This window comes from Protopterus annectens, chromosome 3.part1 (genome assembly GCF_019279795.1).
Source record: "Protopterus annectens isolate FY-2018-M chromosome 3.part1, PAN1.0, whole genome shotgun sequence".
NCBI classification, from domain to species: domain Eukaryota; kingdom Metazoa; phylum Chordata; order Ceratodontiformes; family Protopteridae; genus Protopterus; species Protopterus annectens.
This window is the reverse complement of record NC_056732.1, coordinates 1,161,844,859-1,161,869,397: the sequence shown is the minus strand read 5'-3', so window position 1 is coordinate 1,161,869,397 and position 24,539 is coordinate 1,161,844,859.

Genomic DNA, 24,539 nt, shown 5'->3' with positions numbered 1-24,539 from the left:
CACTCAGGGAGGCTAAGTCAGTCCCAGTAGACCCAGTAGATAAGATGATGAATTGGAGTCAGTTAATGGTCAGCTCTGGGGTACCAAAAGTGCAAAAAATATGGAGATAGACATATAGAAATAAAGGGAAGCAAACTTTAAAGAAGGATGGTGGAAAGCCATTTATGCCTGGTACATCATGATTTAGAAGAACAAAGACTTCTTCTACTACTTGAATTACAGAAGCATGAAAGGGAAGGAGGTATAGTAAATAGCAGGGAAGGATAAGTGTACGTGATGGGTTTGATGGGGGGCTAGAGACAGCATTAGTCATGAGGAAAGAGGTTTAAAGTGGGGCCGAGTGTTTTGGCAGTAGTTGCTATACTACTCAGCAACAGCTCCTCGTGGTCCTGCAGAGTGGTCCTAGCAGCAGAGAACTGAGAAAAGCAACTACTTTCCTGATTTAAGTATTTTTTGCTGTTTTTTACCTGAAATACCTTCTCTTGCTTACCTTGAACAAGCTTAAACTGTTTTTTTAACTGTTTGTTGCATTATATATTATTTGCACTTAAAGTTTCCTTTATTCAGAAAGTTGTTTGTTTGTTTGTTAATTTAACTGTTGAGGCTGCCCACTAAAGTGTGCTAGCCTGTGTAACTGATTTATTACAGTTTCCTGCATTTCTGTGTGCTTTCTATCTCAAAAACAAAAAAAAAACAAAAAAATATCCTTGTTTTCCCGCCTCTCCTCGACTAATTTAGACCAGTATACAGGCTTTGCTGTATTCTGGGCTGTGGTGTAGTTCTTGTGGTGTCCATTGCCTTACTTGGATAGAAGGAAGTTTCTTTGCTCAACAGTGGGAGTGGGGAGCCTTGAGCAGCCTATCTGTCCCTGAGGGAGTGACTTCAGCACAAGAGCTTGTAGTAATTGATTGTTTTGGACCATTTCTAGCTCTTTTAAAGTTTGCTGTTTAAAATCCACCTCTGAGCATTTTTTTCTGGCTATACTACTCAGCAACAGCTCCTCGTGGTCCTGCAGAGTGGTCCCAGCAGCAGAGAACTGAGAAAAGCGACGACTTTCTGATTTAAGTATTTTTTGCTGTTTTTTACCTGAAATACCTTCTCTTGTTTACCTTGAACAAGCTTAAACTGTTTTTTTAACTGTTTGTTGCATTATATATTATTTGCACTTAAAGTTTCATTTAGTCGAAAATTGGTTGAAAGTTTTGTTTGTTTGTTAATTTAACTGTTGAGGCTGCCCACTAAAGTGTGCTAGCATGTGTAACTGATTTATTACTGTTTCCTGCATTTCTGTGTGCTTTCTATCTCAAAAACAAAAAAACAAAAAAAATCCTTGTTTTCCTGCCTCTCCTCGACTAGTTTAGACCAGTATACAGGCTTTGCTGTATTCTGGGCTGTGGTGTAGTTCTTGTGGTGTCCATTGCCTTACTTGGATAGAAGGAAGTTTCTTTGCTCACCAGTGGGAGTGGGGAGCCTTGAGCAGCCTATCTGTCCCTGAAGGAGTGACCTCCTCAGCACAAGAACTTGTAGTAATTGATTGTTTTGGACCATTTCTAGCTCTTTTGAAGTTCCCTGTTTAAAATCCGCGCTTGCACGGCTTTGCGCAGTTGTGCGCATAGCGCAGCGCCGGTTAAACAAGGTTAAACTTTTTCTGGCTCCGCCAAGTCTGCTCTTCAAATTTTCCCTTAAGAAAGCTCTACTCTTATAATAACTTAGTCTAATCGCTTTATTATAAGCCTAGCACTTGTTCTCAAAATCTCTCTTCTAAGTAAGCACTCACTAACTAAAGTAAGCACTACATCCACCTACCTTCCCTGTGAGTACCCTCTTCCCTTAAAGGCACAGCACTCCCTTATAATATTCTAGCATGTCGAGTGGTAGATTGCTGGCATCCTCTCCGGTTCAGCTGGTTAATCTGGGAATCTTGAGACAATGCTACAATTGTCTCATGTACACAGACAACACTCTCCTCCTCCCAACAAACGCAAATACGAGTGAGGGATGCAACTATATAGCCAAACTGGAGGCTGAACTCTCTCATCTCAGGACTGGCAAGACCAGACAGGAGGAGAAGGTAACCACACACACACCAAACCCAGTCCCACATAGACCTACCACAACTGCAAACCAAACACATAAAAACACAAAGACATACTCGGAGGCTCTAACAAAAAACTTACCAAAACAACAGGGGCTCCCAAAGCAGACACCCAAAAATCCACCACCTCAAAACATAACACATGCATCACATACTTCAATAAATCAGTGTGTCAAACAATCACAGCCCTTAAGGCCAAACACCATGCCTGATACACTAGTAATAGGTGACTCTATAGTCAGACACACTGACGTTCCGCTTACCAGGCTGAACAAGGAGAGGGTAACGGTGAGCTGCTTATCGGGAGCTAGGATCCGTCACATAACACACGCACTCAGGTCACTCCAAAGCAAGTACAAATATGACTCCGTCATTGTCCATGCCAGCGTGAATGACCTGAGGCGTACCTCCCTGGACTACATGAAAAGAGACATAGAGGAGCTCTCTGATTATGTAGCCCAGGCTGGTATGACCCTGACCCTGAGCAGCATCTTGCCCTCACCAAGAATGATGCCACAATACAAAGACAAGATGACCAGCTTTAATAATTGGCTCAAATACTGGTGTCATTCTAGGGGATCAATGTCTGTCTGCTTGGGATGACATGCTGGACAAGCCATGCTGCTTCATGAGGATGGCTTGCATCTGTCACCACTGGGCTTCCGGATATTGGCTAAGGCTCTTGCCTCCCCCATAGTGCCTTTTTTAGGCAAGGCTCAAAAGACAAACCCACCTCCTTAGAAAACAAAAATGGAAAACAATTAAGGGTAATGCTGCTCAACGCCAGAAGTCTAAATCTCAAGATGCAGGCTCTCGAAGCACTCCTCAGTATGGAGGACATCGATGTCTGTGCAGTAACTGAAACCTGGTTCAAGGCTCGTGAGAGCACCCCGGTGCTACCAGGCTATACCTCGTATCATGCTTTTCGGCCCCAAAACTCGGGCCAATCCAAAAAGGGAGGGGGAGTGTCCATATTCATCAAGGACACCCACACCTCCAGGTTAGTGGCAACACATGAAGCATCAGAGACCATCCACGTGCAACTAACCATAGGCAAAACTGCTATACAACTGGTAGCATGTTACAGACCACCCTCCCAATCTCAGGAACCCCACTCAGCTTTCCTGAAGACATTGTAGGATATGAATGTCTCACCAAACACCATCATATTGGGAGACTTCAACTACCCTAACATAGACTGGGTGCATTATTCTAGCCCAAACACCGTAGCCCAAAGGTTCCTGGAATTCATAAATTCAAACGCAATGGAACAGCTAGTCACCTCTCCCACAAGGGGAGATAATATACTAGACCTGATCATCACAAACATGGAGACAAAGTGCTCCACACCGGAAGTATACCCTTCACTAGTGAGGTCTGACCACAAACTAATCACCCTGGATATACATATCCCACCTCCACCCCAACACAAAAGACTACAGTGAAAAACTTCTCAAAAGCCGACTTTACACTTCTTAAAACTGAGATGGTATCCTTTAAGCCCACTGGGACAGTGGAAACCACATCCCACAATGCAGAATCCTTCACAAATGCTTTCTACGGACATCTCCAAGAATGCATGGATCATGCAATCCCAAATAACACCAAGACCCTCTCCACCAAGGGCAGGCATCCTGTCTGGTGGACCCCAGCCATAAACAAATTGTATAACAAAAGAAGGAAGCTACTGCATGACAGAGCAAAATCCCACAAAAAGAAGGCATCTCTGATCAGCACTAGTAGAAAGCTACGTTCTCTCATAAAAACATCCAAGGCCAACTTTGAGAGAAAAATTGCTATGGACACTAAAGATAACCACAATGCCTTCTTCAGCTATGTTAGAAACCTGGGTGGAAACTCTCAGATATGTTCAGAGTTAGTTCACAATGACAAAAAATACACTGAACCCATAGATATTGCCAACATTCTGGCAGACAGGTTCAGTGCAGATTTCTCCCCTCCCTCACCCCCAAAAGAAGAAATACTTATCCCAGCTGACTGTAACCTCCCTGTCATCTCAGATGTCCAGGTGAGAACCACCCTCAGCAAAGCTAAAAACACAGCATCAATGGGACCCGACGGTATCCTGGGTTGCATGCTACGTGAACTCCAAGAGGAGCTAAACCCTCACATAAAAATGCTATTTAACCTTAGCCTTACTGCAAGATATGTACCTGAAAACTGGTGTACAGCAACAGTAGTCCCACTCCACAAAGGAGGCACCTCTACTGACCCTGGTAACTACCGCCCCATAAGCTTAACCAGCCTGGTCTGCAAAGCTATGGAAAGAATCATTATGGAACTAATAAACAGAGACATTGGGGACTTACAGACACTTGATCCTACCCAGTTCGGCTTTGTAAAAGCAGATCCTGCCTTTTAAACCTGGTTAACATTTTTGAAACAGTCACTAGAGCCATTGACAAGGGCAAAGCAGTCCATACAGCCTACCTGGACTTGGCTAAAGCTTTCGACACAGTACCCCACTCTGGCATCATAGACAAGCTCAACAGCTTAAATGTAAATCCATATGTCACAAGATGGGTGGCAAACTGGCTAAAGGATAGAACCCATAAAGTCAAAATCACTGGAGCCATGTCAGACTCAAAGCCAGTGACAAGTGGTGTCCCACAGAGCTCTGTCCTGGGACCCCTCTTGTTCGGCATTTATTTCTCTGATGTGAAAGCAAACATGGGAGGGTTGTGGCTGACAAAGTTCGCAGATGACTGCAAACTAGGTGCTGTAGTCGATACACCAGCTGACACATACATCCTACAGAAAGGCCTCACTGAAACGGACAACTGGTGCCGGAGTCATGGCCTTAAACTAAATGCCAAAAAATGTATAGTCATCCCCTTTGGGAAAAACAAAGTGCCCACAAATTATCACATAGGCGGTAACCCACTGAGTACAGAAAAAGTAATCAGAGACCTGGGGACCCAAGTCGATAGTGACCTCTCATTTGACACCCATGTTGCCAAAGTGGTTAGAAAGACTTTCTACCTTGCCCACCTTATCATGAAGGGATTCACATCCAGATCAAAGGAGGTCATTGTGCCCCTGTACTCCTCCCTTATCAGGCCCATGATTGAGTACAATGCCCCATTTGGTATGTACCTCACCCGGCACTTGCAACAGCTAGAGTGACCCCAAAAGTACCTCACCAAGATCAAGGGTCTCCAACATATGTCATATGCTGCCAGACTAAAGAAACTCCAGCTCTATTCAGTAGCATACTGCCTACTCAGAGGTGATCTTTGCCTGATGTACAAGGCCATGTCCAATCAGGAATTGATGGACATGCTCCACCTCAAAAAATCCAAATCCATCAGAACCACGAGAGCTAAAGATTTGAACCTCGGCACAAATATGAATAGGATATGCTGGAGGGACAGATTCATAACTCAGAGGCTTCCCATACTCTGGAACAGAATCCTGGTTTATGTTAGGCAGAGTCCCTCACTGACTCTCTTCCTGAGAAATCTTGACGAGTGGATGGGAGATCGTAGGTTTACCCCACGGGTCATCTCTGTGTCACTACTAGACAGAGGCACAGTAAAATAATTCTATTATGTAAGAGGGTCTTCACTGTGTCACTACTAGACAGAGGCACAGTATTCTAAATCTATTCTGTACACTTTTGTACCATTACATGGGGTGGCAAAAGCCACATCACTATGGCTAGGTTTATAAATGCCCCAGGGCAGATAGCCTAGTACCAAACTATGAAACTATGAAACTATAAGTTTTCATATCTGTGCCATATTTATTAAGAGTGAAGGTATAGGTGTTTCCTTTCCTGCTTTTTAAGACATTGATGTTTTGCTTGCATGTTGGGGAGGGGGGTGATGAAATTAGATTATATCATTTTTGCATTTATTTCTATTTTTATTTCTACGGCATGTGTAGATGACTTACTCATCAACAGGTTTTAATTAATTGCGTTGTCTAACACAACATGTTTTAATTCTGTGTTTCTTGTTTAAAGTGGTACGTGTGTCATTTTTGACTTTCAGATAAAATATAATTTGCAGAGATAGCAAGATATTAAGAAAGAGCTCATGGACAGTATCAGGTGAAGCTTTTTATAAACTAGATCACCAGTCAGTAGCTGGATATCTAAGAGAGGCCAGAAGGAGATTTTATGAATTTCTGGAAGTCATTGTCCTTTTTTAAGATTTGCTTCTTTACATTATAGCAGGACTTGTAAATGTACATCTTAAAATTATAGTAGGGAGCTGTGGGCTGAAAAGTTATTTACCTAAGATGCTATTTAATGAAAGCATTCACCAAAAATAGCATGTTGTATTTTTTATTGTTGCTTTTTTTTCTGAATTTGGTGGCAATCCATGAAATAAGGTATGATATTTCAAGAACTTATATAGGCGGGGACAGCAAATTGGTGATATATTGCATTTTAGGTGACAAAAATGTTTAATTGCCATCCATTTATGACAGTGATCTGTGAAGCATGGGGATGAAGCTAGGGAGATCAAAATGGAATGTACACTCAATAAACAATAAAGCACAATCTATCTCTATTTAGCCAGGTTGGGAGCTCTACACTAAATGATTTTAGCTAATATTTAGAAAAACAATTATCTTTTTAGGTGAGAAATGTTGAGACCTCAGATTGAACATATTTATTCATAACAGCTTCCTAAGATGTTAAATCCCATGCTATGGCCCTACAGTTAGGAAAGAGAAGAATAGAAATGGGATGGTGTATGTGACAGGGCAAGAGATGCACATTTAATATGATATAAGAAAGTGCAAAAATATTCTGAGGAAAGTTTTAGTGATGCAGCACACCACACAAGGAAACAAATGACTATTAGTGGAAGTGATCAGATTTCAGACTGTGTCAGCATTCTAAGTGATGTGGAGCAAGCATTGTAAGACATGAGCTCAAACAGACAGAGGAATGTGTGTGTATTGAGTTGGGAGGGGGGGCAGGCCCAAAATGAGAACTTTTGCAAGAATGCATGATCCCATCTGGTGAAAGCATCAATAATTGTGTTTCAAATAATAGCCAGCATGCCATATCTGGCATATGTTCTCTGCTTGCTTATTTACCTTTAGTTGTTACAAATGCTACATCACTGCTGCTATGTTGTATAAAATACTATTTATAGGAAAAGCAATCTAAAATGCAGCTATAGTTAAGTATGTGAAGTTAGCCTTAAAATAATTTAAAGTGAAGTATTTGTTACCTTTATGTATAGTGATGGTTTCATTGTTGCATTTTATCATAATTCCGCAGACTAGACAAGGAACTTTCCTGATGTGTGCAGTTAGTGTGTATTAAAGGCAATATTTTGTTAATATGCTTAGCGCATAACAATAAAGCATGCATTCAAAGTTCTGAAATTGTTGCACTGTCATATTTGTCAATGACAATCACTTTCTTATGCCACAGTCAATAAATTATATTCCATCTTTCTAGACCACAAAAGCAAGAAAAAAACTACATGCGCATTGCAGTGACAAAGAAATAGAAAGAAAAGGAAAGAGAGAGAGAGTAAGAATGAACGCTTAGGTGTAAGACTGTGATAACAAAGTCTATGTATCATATTGAACTGCTGACAAAGGACAATGTTTAAATAAAACATATGTCTGCTACAGATGAATCAATATGCTGTTAGGCAGAAACAAAGGCATGAAAAAGAGCTTGTACAACGAGGCATAAATAAGAAATCAATTAAATGTAATACAGAATGCTTGTAGTGTCACCACTTTCTGTCTTTATGAATAATTTAATTCTGCTAAATTTATTACAGTCACCTTGTTAAGCGTATAAAAAGCATTGGCTTATTTACAAAATGAAAGAAAAACTGACAACAATTTAGTTTTTTTCAAAAGTTATATGATATATTTTCAGTCTTCTGAAGCACGACTGCAATACCTCTGCAATAAAGCCTATTTATTGTAGCTATTCATTAATTTTGCTTAGATTTAAGTACAGCTGGAACACATTGTCCATGACTTAGTGGAAGAATAAGATTAAGAATGCAACTATGTGATTATGTAAAAAGAGGCCTTGTTTGTTACTTTAGAAAATGCATTAGCAAAACATAGGTTTATATAAACTGTGCCTGTGATTCAGAAAGTTGACTAGCTCAATCACAGTAAGCCACCTGTGGGAAGGGGTTGTGGTGTAATACAGCCTGAAGGCAACTACTAATTAACTAAGTAGAACTTTACAGGCGATTACCTCTAGTAATCAGAAATCCCACCTGCAAAAATTATGGTAATTACAACTAGGTCTGATGAGATAAATAGTAGAAAGCAAGTGACAAGTGTGTGCCTATATGCATACACATGCAGTATGTAGCAAAGCCACAAGAAAGTGTGTAAGCCACATTAAAGGGCCTACAGAAATGTTTAATGTTTACGTCTATTTTGTGGCCATTAAATGGGGTAGAAATGGATGTATAGGAAAGGAGGAAAAGTAAGCAATGCAATGTACACAAAAGAAACAGGAGAGGTAAGAATGGGAGTGGAATGGAGGATGATGGGTATCTTTTTCAGGGACAAGCACCGTTTTTTTTTTTTTTTAAGAAGAAAATATGGAGAAGTATTTAAGGGTAAGACAATGAATGGGAGAATATAAGGATTTGAACGAGAGATACATAAACAATCATAAAACAAAGATAAACACTTCTCCAGGAGGCACTGACATCTGGAAGATGGAAAGTAGTGATACAGAAAAAGAGCTGGACAGAGATAGAGACAACAGTGACATTTTGAAGGAGTGGACAATAAACATGAAAGAAAGGTGGCAGAGAAGGAAGGGGAATGCCAAGATATGGAATATGGTGGCTATACCCTTCTTTATCACACTGCCTCTGCTACACCCAGGGAGATGTCAGTCAACAGCCTGACAACCTTCTCTACTGGACCCTACCTGAGGTGGTGTAAGCACAGACAGGCAGCAATGCCACTCTTGAATATGTATGAGGATATTTACCAAGTAATGGATGCAATCTTTCTCCTGCTGGCCAATCAACTCACACCCCCACTTCTACCATATCCCTCTGGGTAACACAGTACACTCCCTTGGCAGTGCTACTGAATGGAACAATAGTGCTCCTGTCTGGCGAGTGAATGTCAGAGGCCTAACACCCCACCACCCCACCCAATGGAGATGCAGACCTGAACCTAAATAGTGTGGTGGCAGGAGAAGGGCATGACAGGTCAAGTGATGGATACCTGTGCTTTGCCACTGGCACAGCTATGATGGATGCTGAAGAAAATGCCAACATCAAAGGAGAAAAATAAAACTACAATGAAAAAAACAAGCAAAAATACAATAAAATATAGCAGGATATATTTAAACAGAGGGAGTGGGAGATAGAAAGAAAAAAAATCATTGCTTTTATATATTGGAATTAATTAACTAATTAACCTATTAGAGCTTCACAGAATAATATATACATGAAGGAAGAAGGAAATATGATATAATGTTATATTAAACCTACTGCCTACATGCCGTATAATATGGCCTTATCGTATAGTGTACAGTATCATAGTTACTGTCATTATCTGGACTGTGAGCTCAGACACATACATGTGTGTAATGTACTATGAATAGTGGAGAGCCTAATAATGCTTGTGTGCTCCAGGGTGGGACAGAAGTAGTTCTCAGTACTGCAAGACTCTGATTATTCTGAATTTAAAGGTTTGCATATCGTTGTCAGTCAGTGTTTACAATGACAATGTAAGGAAGGGATGGGATACTAAAGAAGACTTTTTTGGTAAATCTAGCTTTACTTTCACTTAGAATATAGAAAATAGCCCACCTTTATCTGACAGTGTCATCAGGAACTTGTGTACCTTTTGGAACCTTTGTTGGTAACAAGTTTTCTTTTGACCATCGTGTCTCTGTGAGGGTTAGAAACTCATTCCACACTGCACTGCTTAGCCTTCTTTTTAGCTCTTCACAGGGAAAAGAAAGTATTGTTGCACATCATTCTGCCCTTATTAGGTCCATGACTAAATTCAGTGCCTGTTTTACATGTAACCCACTAAGCACCTAAACCAATTTGAGAGATATCAATGTTTCCTTATCACCACCCCCACCCCAAAAAAAGTCTCAGGTCTCGGCATGCTTGTCTATTCTCAGAGAGTAATAGCTCTTTCCCTTTACTAAGTGTCATACATGCTGCTGAGGGGTAATCTCTCCTTAACCATCCATGTTGGAAATGGTCCAGTGCTATGTGATCTGCTTTACCTAAATAGATCCAGCAGTGAAGTAAACACCTAATCTAGATATCTAAATCCATGCTACAATAACAATATCACCAAATGACAGGACAGTACCTAACTCAGTATATTTCAGATAGTCTGCAATTACACATCAATCAGAGCACTTCCCAAGTAACCTTTAATACCCATCTGGAAGACAGATTAAGTGATTACACATTTTCACCTGAAATATGTGGGAAAAGTCCACTTAAAATGAAACATTGTTAGTCTCCTATCAGTAGCTGAACTTCTCAAAGGCCTCTTTGGCCATAAGCGTAGCAAGGCCTATGAATGTAAACCACGCAGAAAATATAAATTTTTGTTTATGTTTATGTTGGTACACTATTTCTTGATCTGTCAGAGACATTTGCTAGTGTAAATCATTTTTACTAATCACAGATAAGAATGTCAATAACAAGTGTATCACAAAAATCTGTATCTAGAATCCAGACAAATTAAATTTATAAAATTCTGTCTTATGGTCACTCATTTTCTTTGTATATAACAGCTGCTTATAGGACTAATATGGAAAAGTAACTTATTACAGTAAGCAGATGATATAATGCTACTGTGACTAAATGTGCTACCAAATGAAATGCAATATGATTTCAAACATGGCATTTCAGGTTTAGAAAAGTGACTAAAGTACAGCATCTAGTACTTATCTGATCAAAAGAACTAGACTTCAAATCTGTGCAAGTCTTCCTGAAGCTGCCTCCTGGAATTAATGACGGGCAATAATCTCAGCTACTGCCATTTACAACTATATATAAAAGCTCAGCCTTCAAAGCTCCTATTTATTTTGCCCTAGTCAATATCTGCATACAGACAAGCATGCTTTATAGGCTAAGACATTATCAATGTCAGTATAATTAAAATGGATTATACCATATTCATATTCAGTTAAGTTGTTATGTGATGTATGTAGTAGGGTCCGGATGACAAACCTGATGGCATTTGCAATGAATGATCAGTATTGGTAGTAACACTGCACAGTGCTACACCCCCTTAAATGCATGCCTCATATGAAATAGCACTTTGTTTTTCTGCTAAATTAAACACACAGGCTACTCTGAGTGGACATGTGCTCATTATGTTACATATTAAACCAATAGCTTACTAGAAAAGATCTTGGGTCTTTAAGAGGAAAAAGTCTCAGTGTAACTTCAACTCCCATGACTTGTGAAGACAAACCTTTCGGAAAATAGCTCTCAGAGCTTTGGAAATCCTTTACTCTAGCCAACCAAAGGGACATTTTCAGCTATAAAGTCACACAGACTGCATACAGGATAATCCGGAGCTTATCTAAACCATTTTGTCTTGGCTTGTGGTTTACTGATCTTTACTGTTAAAAAGAGGTGCAACTGAAAGCAATATTGAGCAGAAGTTACTGCTCAGTTTCGTAGGCAATCTAAACGAATTCCAGCTTTTGTCTGACTTTCAATACTTGTACAGTCAGAGCAACAATTTTACTATACTTAATTTAATATTTATTTGTATATTGAGTGGGTGATTTTTCTCACTGAATTTGATTTAAGTTCTCTTTTCATTCTGTGATAACTGGTTTTAATTATTCTTTTCTCTTAGATTTTTTATTTATTTGCATCTTAATATAGATTCCTTAAATGAGTATGCCATTAATGATTTGTTAAAGCACAAACATCTTGTACAGTATAATAAATGCTATGTATATTTTAAGGTAATGCCTGATAACACTAGTGATCTGTGTCCCTCATGTCAAAAGCTGGATGATTTGCTAACCATTATTAGTAGTAAATCTAGATTTACTGATGATGATTGCACTTGTGCAATTGGCACGGCTTGGAGAACTGTTGTTACATATATTAATAACTGGACTGGTGAGATAAATAATGTTAGGCAAAGAACAAATAGAACACATTTAGGAAAGGATGTGGCTATTGTCTGTAAAGATCACTCAAACCCTAAGAAACAAGACAATGCCCCTGATGACGCTAGAATTCTGGATACAAGTATTCAGCAATCTGAAGATTCAGAGCATTTATAAGAAAATAAAAAAGAAAGAAGTTCACAACAAATAACAAGGAAGACAAAGAAAGTAATAAATGTCTGTAAAGTAAAGAGAATGCATACTACAAGGGGCACTGCTTTAAGTAACATACAGATTACAGGGAATAGTAACATTTTTCTGTCAGAAAACCTTTAGTCTACAGAAGGAAGCATTTTCCAAAAGAGAAGGTAGAAAAAAGAGGCAAGGGGCAGGTGAAAAGAAAGAAATCAAAACTGAACATGGAAGGATTGGAGAACATTACTATAAGAAAAAAGATGAGAAAAGACAGACATTGACAACATGGTTCAAGCTGTGAATGTACAAAGCCAGCTGGATGAGAATTATTGTATGCTTGCAAATGTAATACGCTATAAAAACGCGGGATTAATAAGACTAATGGTGATGAAGATCCTTCCTTTGTAACAATGGATAGAGCCGTTGTTATTGAATTAGAAGTTGAAGATTCTTCAGATCTGGTCAGAAAAAGATATTCTTGTAAATGGAGGATTCATAGGTTCATAGGTTCATAGGTAGGTATTAGGCTATCTGCCCGAAGGCATTTATAAGCCTAGCCGGAATGTGTTGGCTTTCGCCACCCCCCCTTAGATTAGTTCTCTGTGCCTCTGTCCAGCAGAGCCATTGAACTGATCCCTGGGGTAAACTTTCTGTTTCCCATCCGCTCATCAAGGTTTCTCTTGAAGAGGGTTAGCTAGGAGCTCTGCCTAATGTAGATTGGAATCTTGTTCCAGAGCATGGGAAGTCTCTGGGACAGGACTCTATCCCTCCAGCATGTCCTATTTATTGTTGTGGTGAGGTTTAGATCCCTGGAACGTGTGGCTTGAGGGGATATGGTTTTCTTTAGGTGGAGCATGTCCATCAATTCTGAGTTGGACATGGCCTTGTATGTCAGGCAGAGATCACCTCTGAGTAGGCAGTATGCAACCGAGTACAGCTGGAGTTTCTTCAGTCGAGCTGCATAGGGCATCTGCTTGAGGCCAGTGATCCTCTTGGTGAGGTACTTCTGTGGTCTTTCCAGTTGTTGAGGGTGTCTTGTAAGGTACATCCCAAATGGGGCATTGTACTCTATGATGGGTCTGATGAGTGATGCATAGAGGGGGCCCAATGACCTCTTTCGATCTGGATACAAACCCTTTTGTGATTAGGTGGGCCACATAGAAGGATTTTCTAACAACTTTGGCAATGTGATTATCAAAGGAGAGGTCACTATCTACTTGGGTCCCCAGATCCCTTTATTATGTCTTCTGTATTTAGGGAGCTACCACTTATGTGGTAGTTTGTGGGTACTTTGTTTTTTCCAAAGGGGATGACTATGCTCTTTTAGGCATTTATCTTGAGACCATGGTTTTGACACCAGGTATCTGTCTCAGTGAGACCCTTTTGGAGGATGTCTGTGTCAGCCGGAAAGTCAATTATAGCCCTTAGTTTGCAGTCGTCTGTGAACTTGGTCAGCCTCAGTCTTCCTGTGCTTGCCTGTACCTCTGAGAAGTATATGCCGAACAGGAGGGGTCCTAGGACTGAGCACCGGGGAACGCCACTTGTAACCGGTTTAGAGTCAGACCTAGCTCCTGCAACTCTTACCATGTGGGTTCTGTCCATGAGCCAGTTGGCAACCCATCTCATGATGTAGGGGTTTATGTTCAGGCTGGTGAGCTTGTCTATAATACCTGAGTGGGGAATGGTGTTGAAGACCTTTGTGAGGTCTAGGTAAGCTGTGCAGGCCACCTTTCCCTTGTCTATAGCCTTGGTAACTGTCTCAAAGAAGTCCACCAGGTTTAGGAGGCATGATCTGCCCTTAACAAAGCCGAACTGGGTAGGGTCCAGTGTTTGGAGGTTTCCAATTTCTCTGTTAATGAGATCCATGATGATGCGCTCCATAGCTTCGCAGACCAAGCTAGTCAGGCTTATAGGGCGATAGTTCCCGGGGTCCGTTGTGGCTCCACCTTTGTGGAGTGGAATAACCATTGCTGTGTGCCACTCTGTGGGCACATAGCCTGTGGAGAGGCTGAGTTTAAACAGTGTGTTTAGGTGAGGGGTTAGTTCCTTTTTGAGCTCTGTAGGATGCAGCCTGGGACACAATCTGCACCCATTGATGCTGTGTTTTTGGCTTTGGAGAGGGCTGTTTTAACCTGAGTGTCTGTGATTTCAGGGGCACTGCATTCTTCTGGTAAAGTTATGGGCCCTTTTGGGGGTGAGAGGGGGTTGAAGTTTGCACTGAACCTGTCTTCCAGGATGTTGGCTATATCGGTTGGTTCAGTGTATTTTGTACCATTCTGCACTAACTCCGAGCAGACTGGAAAACTGCCACTTAGATTCCTGACATAGCTAAAGAATGCCTTGTGGTTATCTTTGGAGTCCATGGCAATTTTTCTTTCAAAGCAAGCCTTGAATGACTTTATGAGGGAACGTAGTTTTTTGCTGATACTGATCAGAAATGTCTTCCCTTCTTGGGATTTTACTCTTTTCTGTACTAGTTTCCTCCTTCTATTGTGTAGCTTGTTTATGGCAGGGGTCCACCAGACTGTTTTCCTTTTCTTGGAGGAATGAGTCTTGGTTTTGTTTGGGATAGTATGATCCATGCATTCTTGTAGGTGCCCGTAGAGTGCATTAGTAAAGGATTGTGCAGCTTGGACAGCGTTATCCTTTAGCATGGGGGCTTTGAAACTTCCCACTTTGGTCTTAAGTAACGTGAAGTTTGCTTTTGAAAAGTTTTTCACGGTGGTTTCTTTGACCGGGGGTGGTGGCGGAATGTGGATATCCAGAGTGATTATCCGCCCTTATTAGGTCCATGACTAAATTCAGTGCCTGTTTTACATGTAACCCACTAAGCACCTAAACCAATTTGAGAGATATCAATGTTTCCTTATCACCACCCCCACCCCAAAAAAAGTCTCAGGTCTCGGCATGCTTGTCTATTCTCAGAGAGTAATAGCTCTTTCCCTTTACTAAGTGTCATACATGCTGCTGAGGGGTAATCTCTCCTTAACCATCCATGTTGGAAATGGTCCAGTGCTATGTGATCTGCTTTACCTAAATAGATCCAGCAGTGAAGTAAACACCTAATCTAGATATCTAAATCCATGCTACAATAACAATATCACCAAATGACAGGACAGTACCTAACTCAGTATATTTCAGATAGTCTGCAATTACACATCAATCAGAGCACTTCCCAAGTAACCTTTAATACCCATCTGGAAGACAGATTAAGTGATTACACATTTTCACCTGAAATATGTGGGAAAAGTCCACTTAAAATGAAACATTGTTAGTCTCCTATCAGTAGCTGAACTTCTCAAAGGCCTCTTTGGCCATAAGCGTAGCAAGGCCTATGAATGTAAACCACGCAGAAAATATAAATTTTTGTTTATGTTTATGTTGGTACACTATTTCTTGATCTGTCAGAGACATTTGCTAGTGTAAATCATTTTTACTAATCACAGATAAGAATGTCAATAACAAGTGTATCACAAAAATCTGTATCTAGAATCCAGACAAATTAAATTTATAAAATTCTGTCTTATGGTCACTCATTTTCTTTGTATATAACAGCTGCTTATAAGACTAATATGGAAAAGTAACTTATTACAGTAAGCAGATGATATAATGCTACTGTGACTAAATGTGCTACCAAATGAAATGCAATATGATTTCAAACATGGCATTTCAGGTTTAGAAAAGTGACTAAAGTACAGCATCTAGTACTTATCTGATCAAAAGAACTAGACTTCAAATCTGTGCAAGTCTTCCTGAAGCTGCCTCCTGGAATTAATGATGGACAATAATCTCAGCTACTGCCATTTACAACTATATATAAAAGCTCAGCCTTCAAAGCTCCTATTTATTCTGCCTTAGTCAATATCTGCATACAGACAAGCATGCTTTATAGGCTAAGACATTATCAATGTCAGTATAATTAAAAAAAGGCCACCTTTCCCTTGTCTATAGCCTTGGTAACTGTCTCAAAGAAGTCCACCAGGTTTAGGAGGCATGATCTGCCCTTAACAAAGCCGAACTGGGTAGGGTCCAGTGTTTGGAGGTTTCCAATTTCTCTGTTAATGAGATCCATGATGATGCGCTCCACAGCTTCGCAGACCAAGCTAGTCAGGCTTATAGGGCGATAGTTCCCGGGGTCCGTTGTGGCTCCACCTTTGTGGAGTGGAATAACCATTGCTGTGTGCCACTCTGTGGGCACATAGCCTGTGGAGAGGCTGAGTTTAAACAGTGTGTTTAGGTGAGGGGTTAGTTCATTTTTGAGCTCTGTAGGATGCAGCCTGGGACACAATCTGCACCCATTGATGCTGTGTTTTTGGCTTTGGAGAGGGCTGTTTTAACCTGAGTGTCTGTGATTTCAGGGGCACTGCATTCTTCTGGTAAAGTTATGGGCCCTTTTGGGGGTGAGAGGGGGTTGAAGTTTGCACTGAACCTGTCTTCCAGGATGTTGGCTATATCGGTTGGTTCAGTGTATTTTGTACCATTCTGCACTAACTCTGAGCAGATTGGAAAACTGCCACTTAGATTCCTGACATAGCTAAAGAATGCCTTGTGGTTATCTTTGGAGTCCATGGCAATTTTTCTTTCAAAGCAAGCCTTGAATGACTTTATGAGGGAACGTAGTTTTTTGCTGATACTGATCAGAAATGTCTTCCCTTCTTGGGATTTTACTCTTTTCTGTACTAGTTTCCTCCTTCTATTGTGTAGCTTGTTTATGGCAGGGGTCCACCAGACTGTTTTCCTTTTCTTGGAGGAATGAGTCTTGGTTTTGTTTGGGATAGTATGATCCATGCATTCTTGTAGGTGCCCGTAGAGTGCATTAGTAAAGGATTGTGCAGCTTGGACAGCGTTATCCTTTAGCATGGGGGCTTTGAAACTTCCCACTTTGGTCTTAAGTAACGTGAAGTTTGCTTTTGAAAAGTTTTTCACGGTGGTTTCTTTGACCGGGGGTGGTGGCGGAATGTGGATATCCAGAGTGATTAGTTTATTGTCAGATCTAACCAGAGAGGCGTTGACCTCCAGTGTGGAACACCAGTCGCCCATGTTGGTGATGACCAGGTCCAATATGTTGTCACCTCTGGTGGGGGTGTTGACCAGTTAATCCAGGGCGTTTGAGTTTATAAATTCTAGGAAATGTTGGGCAAGTGAGTTTGAACTTGAGTAGGTCTCCCAGTTAATGTTTGGGTAATTGAAATCACCCAATATCAGGGTGTTTGATAGGAACTTTTAAGTTTCCCAGTGTTTCCAGGAATGCAGAGTGGGGTTCCTGGGACATGGTGGGTGATCTGTAGCAAGTTGTAATTTGAATAGCAGTTTTGCCCATTGTTAGTTGCATGTGGATGATCTCTGAAGCATCGTGTTGTGCCACTAACCTGGAGGTGTGGGTATCCTTGATGAATATGGATGCTCCCCTGCCTTTTGTATTTCGGTCCAGGTTTTGTGGCCGAAATGTATGGTATGAGTTGTAGCCTGGTAGTGCTGGGGTGCTCTCTGGAGCCTTAAACCAGGTTTCTGTTACTACACATATATCGATTTTCTCCATACTGAGAAGTGCCTTGAGTGCATGCATTTTGAGGTTTAGACTTCTGGCATTGAGTAGCATTACCCTCAGTTTTTTGTTACTTGTGCTATTTACGGTGGTGGGTTTGTCTTTTGAGTCTTGCCTTAAAAAGTCACTATGGGGGTGGTAAGAGCCTTGGCCAGTATTCAAAAGCCTAAGGGTGACAGGTGCAAGCCATCTCTAGCGAAGCAGCGTGGTTTGTCAATCATATCATCCCAGGCTGACAGACACTAGATCTCCTTTGAATGACACCAGAAGCTTAGCCAGTTGTTGAAATTGATAATTTATTCTCTATACTGTTGTATCATTCTTGGTGAGGGCAGGATACTACTCAGGGTCAGAGTCATACCGGCCTGGGCTACGTGATCAGAGACCTCCTCCATGTCTCTTTTCATGTAGTCCAGGGAGGTACGGCTCAGGTCATTTACACCAACATGGACAATGACAGAGTCATATTTGTACTTGTTCTGGAGTGACCTGAGTACTTGTGTTATGTGGCTGATCCTGGCACCCGACAGGCAGCTAACAGTAACCTTCTCCTTGTTCAGCCTAGTGAGTGGGACGTCAGTGTGCCTGACTATAGAGTCACCTATTACTAGTGTGTTGGGTATGTTATTTTGCCTTAAGGGCTGTGATTGTGTGGCACACTGGTTTTGTGAAGTATGTGTTTCATGGTTTGTGTTGGGGGGGTGGAGGTTGCTTGGATGTCTGCTTTGGAGGTCTCTTTTGCAGATTTTTATTTAGAGCCTCCGAGTATGTTTTCATGTATTTATGTGTGTTTTTTGCCAGTGCTGGTTTCATAAGTCTATGTGAGACTGGTGGTGTGATGCAAGTAATTCCCTTCTCCTCTTGACTGCCTGGTCCAGTCTTGGGTTGAGAGAGCTTAGCCTCCAGTTTGGCTGTATAATTGCATCTCTCGCATGAATTAGTGTTTGGTGGAAGGAGGAGAGGGTTGTCTGTGTACATGAAGCAATTGTAACCTTGCCTCAAAATGCCCAGATTCACCAGTTGGCCCGGAGAGTACACCTGAAACTGCCCTTTGGACATGCCTGGATAGGTACAATGAACTGTTTTACTGATTGGCTGGTAAGGTCAAATTGAGACCCTTGTCCTTCTCTACAGTATAGAGGGGTCTAGTGCTAAGGTTTATTAGTGCTTGCTATGAGTTTTGAGCAAGTGCTGGTATGACAAGTGAATGGTTTGAGTGCTTAAGTTGAAAGTTTGTCTAGTTCCAAGGGAAAAATTGAAGAGTAGACTTTGCGGAGCTGGGAATAGTTATACCCTAGCTAACCAGCACTGCCCGGCACGCAAAACTGTGCAAATGCAGGTTTTATAGCAGGGAAATGAAAGAGATAGAAATTAGCCCAAAATGGCCAATTAACGACTAATTTCTGGGCTGAAACCACTCCTCCAGGGACAGATAGGCTGCTCAAAGCTCTCCTCTCTCACAGTGAACAGAGAAACTTCCTTCTATCCAAGTAAGGTATGGGCAAACACAGAAACGTGTAACACAGCCCTGAATTCAGCACTAACCCGAAAACTGGACTATACTAGCTTAGAAAGGTGAGAAAACAAGTATATTTTTCAGTTTCATTTATTACATGAACTGATACTTATATCTGCAGAGAAGATAATGAGCACCAAACAGTGTTATGTTTGCCAGGAGGAAAAATAGGGGATGTAAGACCACCTTTAAAACACCTTACTCTATGGAAGTATTATCTGCTTTTGTTCATGTTGGTACAAACTATCTCATCCGCAAGTATTTTTGACTGTTAGTAGGGAACTTACAGCCTTCTTAGACAAAACACCTTGTTCAGGTGTTAGGACATATTTTTCACACATCACATATAGAAAGGAGTCAGGTCACTGTGTATGAAAATATTTTTGGGGTAAACATCTACATAAAAAAGTCCCATTTTAAAAAATGGAAATGCATAGAGTATCCAAGTCTAATTTTGGGCACATATGTGTTCATACAGAATGGTGTGCATTTGCCAATATCAGAGAATTAATTTTTACAACACATAATTTGCAAAATTTAATAAACACAAGGCAGGATTTTTGCCAAGTCAAACATTTAACAGTTAGCAGATAACAACATTTGATGCATCTCTGATGGTTGTTAGTGCTAGGAGCATTAATAATAAAGTTTTTATTGGAAAATTTGCTACATTCCCACAAGATTGATGTTATTATTATTTATGAAACATGGTTAAAGAGCAATGACTGGAAACCAGTTCTGTCAGGATATGTTTTTACTGTAACAGACATTCTAACAGAAAATCAATTATGTTATGATAGGCATTAAAGGTAGTTATGAAAACACCAATACTATAGATTGTGTAACTGTGACAATAAAGACAACCCTGGAACATATAACACCTGTTGGAGTGTATAGACCACCAAACTCAAGTGCTGATGACCTAGAGGAATTCATATATTTCTGGCATGATATGCAGAAGGGAAGAATAATAGTGGCTGAGGACTTACATTTACCAGAAACAGACTGGAATAATATTGATTCAACAACATTCATAAGGAAATTGTTCACAATGTATGTTCAGGAACAATTGCTTCAGATTGTAAAAATAAAACTACCAGGGAACGGAACCAGAACATACTAGACATTGTGTTCCTAAAGAAATTACTGTTATGTCATATCAAGTTTTACCACCGTTTATGTGTAGTGATCATGGGGTTATAAAGGTTAATTTGTTGGTAGATAATTTAGCCAAAATGAATTCTAAACCAATGCAGAGAAGATTAAATATAAATTATGGAAGAAAAACAGTTATTATGTCAATCTAATAGGAGTGATGTGTTCAGTGGGAAAATTGCAAAAATAATGTAAAATGTTTTGAAAGAGAAACTGAGTGTAAAAATAAAAAAAAAGTTTAATGTCAGGATCTAGGCATATAATGTCAAGGGGATATATTTCCATAAAATCAGGATACCTGATCAAGGTGAGAGACAAAAAATATAATAAATTGAAATGAGGTCAAACTATAACTTTGAAAACTGAAATAAACAAGCCAGGCAAATAAATTAAGGGCAGTGTGAGACAAGATCAAGAAAACAAAAATGAAGAAAATTTATATAAAGATACTGAGCAAAATAGGAAACTACTTTATAGATACATAAGATGTGGAGAAGTAAAAATATACAAACTGAAAAACTATGTATAGATTCTAAAATTTATTCTCAGACACAACAGATTACAGATATATTTACAAAATCTTATGCAAAACAGTTTGGTTCCACAAAGGGGGTGACAAATTGTCCTAGTGATAACCAGGTAGCCTCAGATAGTGAAATCAAACTAGATTATAATGAAAAAGAACTATGCAAACTGGATCCAAACAAAGCACAGGGACCAAACAGAATTAGTAAAAATGGCATGAAAATATTCCAACAAGAACTTACAGTGCCATACCATTATATCTATTAATTACTAGGATGTATAAATATGGGGACATTCCTCAAGATTGGAGACATGTGCTTATTAAACCTGTCTTTAAGGGGAAGGGGATTACAACAAACCCACAGTCATGTAGACCTATAAGTCTACTTTCATGTAGTGGAAAAATAATGAAGAAGGTAATAATGGAGACATTACTTTCAGAATTTCAAAATCTAAGTTATCTGTCTTAATTACTGTATACACTAACTGCCTAATGAAAACCAGAATTATTCACAGGCCTTTTAATTGATTAGACTCTCTTTCTATATCCAAATATGGATTTCAGACTGCCTACTATGTTAACAAACGATACTTAACATAAGATTCTACAATCAAATGTGTTGTTAACTGAACATATTTCCTTATATTCTAATCTACTTACATCTATATGATTTTTCATGTATCAAATACCTTAATTTTGTACTGTACTTTCACCTGTTAAACTTTGAATTGTTTTTGTTTTGTTTTATGTATAATATTGTACTGTACTTTTGAGGAACTTTTCTCCCCGGGCCTCTGCTGAAAATGGATATGTATCCAGCTGGACTAGCCCGGTCAACAAATGTAAAATAAAATAAAAAAATAAATAAAGAATTGGAAAGGTTGGGACTTGTCAGCATGTATATGTTGAAAATAATTGTATTACCACCTGTAACATGATGTCATAACAGTATAGTAACAGCTATGAATGAAAAATTGTGCTGTGCTGTAATTTATATAGATTTAACTTTAGCATTTGACAGGGTCATACACAAAACACTGATTAATAAATTAGAGCAACTAGGTATTGATATAATCTTAATAAGATGAATACCTGCATGTCTTACAAACAGGACATGGGAAGTATCATACAGCAACTGGACAAGTGCAATTCTTAGTTATAGTCAGGATGTCCCACATTGCCCTGTCCTAGGCCCATACTTGTTTAGATTGTATCTTTCAGACCTAACTTTTTCATCTGAGGTGTTCTACACTCTGTATGCAGATGACTTGAAATTGGGTAAACTGGTCATGTGTGTTAAAGATAAGGCATGTCTACAAAATAACTTGACTATATTGACCAATTTGGTACAGGAGAAAAATATGCTGATGAATACATCAAAAACAAAGCATATAAGATTTGGGAGACATAAACAGAATGTGAATATTTTCTACAGCACACAGTGATTGAAACTATAGATTCATTTAAGGACCTGGGTACATGGTTAGATCCAGCTTTGAGTTTTTCTAATCATGTCAATTGGTTAATGATAGCTATTGAACTATAGGTTGTACAAAGACATTTATAAAGTCTAGGAAATCAGAAATATAGTCATTGTTTGTTAATTATATTAGACCCAAACTTGAATATGGAATAACAATAGGGAAATGTTATAAGAAATCAAGCATGAGTAAACTAGAAAGAGTACAATGGAACTATACCAAGGAAATCAATGGATGTGAAAACTATAAATTATTATGAAAGACTTAAATATCTGAACTTGAACAGAGTCTCGTATACATATTTAAGTAGAGATCTTATTCAGGTATATAGGGTGTTTAGAGACAACAACCTCTGGGAATGTTTGGGGCTATCAGAAAGTAGTAGAGAATCATCAGATAACCTATGTAGAAGACTCTATGGGAATGAGAAGTGTTCTAATTGGTTCTCTTACAGAGTAGCTTATGCATAGAACAATAAGGCAATCACTAGTATGGATAATTTTAAGAACAGCCTGGACCCATAATATGGGAACAACTGTTTTGGTATATTGGCAGGCTAGAAGGACATTAATGCCTGTGCCTGAAACATTTGTATGCATGCATGTATGTTATGTATGTATGTTTACTGTAATACTGAGAACATAATTCATTTAATTCTGCTTCAAAAAGGACATTTATTTCTTCCTTGCAAAAAAGTCATCACTGAGTGCTGCTTGTCAGAATACAGCTAGCTTTTACACATTTCCTCTATCTTTATTATTATTATTATTATCAAACACTGATTTCTAAGTTCACTTTGGCAAAATCTTGGGTATTGCCATTTGTTCATAGCTCTTTGAATGTGACTATGAGCAGTCACAAATATTTGGCACTGTTGCCTTTTAATAATCATTGTAACATGTTAACTAGTGAAATTGGGTTATATAAATTGAAATGTGTGTTGTAGTGTAGACTGTGGGAACATTATAACAATTGTTAATCAGGAGAATACCTTGTATTAGCCAGGAATATGTTCTTAGGTGATAGTTTCCATGCTATAAAAGAAGATTCATAGTCCTGATGCACTTCAGAAAATAATTATATATCTGTGAGATTATCTGGAAGGAAGATGATGGAAATGCAGATTATGGTGGTCCAGTTGAGACTAAGTTATGAAGTGCACCAAGGAGAAGACCTGTGACTGAGTGCAGGAATCAAGGCCAGAGCAAGGCCTCACAATCTGAGCATCCTGCAATAGGTTATTTCCTGGAAGGGAGTTATAGATTGTGTAAAAATTCCAAAAACATGATCTTTTATATAACTATAAGCCAAAATACTGTGCTAGAATTATATAGTCTTATGGATGAGAAACAGACAAGTGGTGTTGTTTTAATTTCCTGATTGGATACATTGAATAAACATGTTTTTTTTTTTAAATAGCTCAGTACCTCCAGAGTTCTTTGGAGTTACAATGTGTGCTTTTGTTCAGAGACTAACCATGCACATACAGTGCTCATTGTGGAGCATATCCGCCTGTGTCTTTTATGTAAAATGTAGGCATTTACCCAATAAGACCTACACAGTTAATAAAGAACAATAAACAAGCAATTAAATAAGAAAACAAGCATGTGAGTGTTGCATTCCAGAATTTGTATCACCTTCACATGCATGTCCATTTGATATGGAAGCAGTAGCAAATGAGGAAATAGTGGTGCTGGTATTCGATGAAATCAGGATCAAGCTGTACTTAGAAGGTGCAGACAAAAAATATACTCAGAATGTGTTAGGAAAAGCAAGAGACAGAGAAATATGAAACTGGAGCTCAATTTACATTTACTGTAGGAGTTGAACAAAAACAGCAACTGTTATGTGTAACATTATGTGCATGTGTGTGTGAGTTATATTGCATTTAGCATGACGATTCATATTACAGTTAACATGGAGAGTTTCT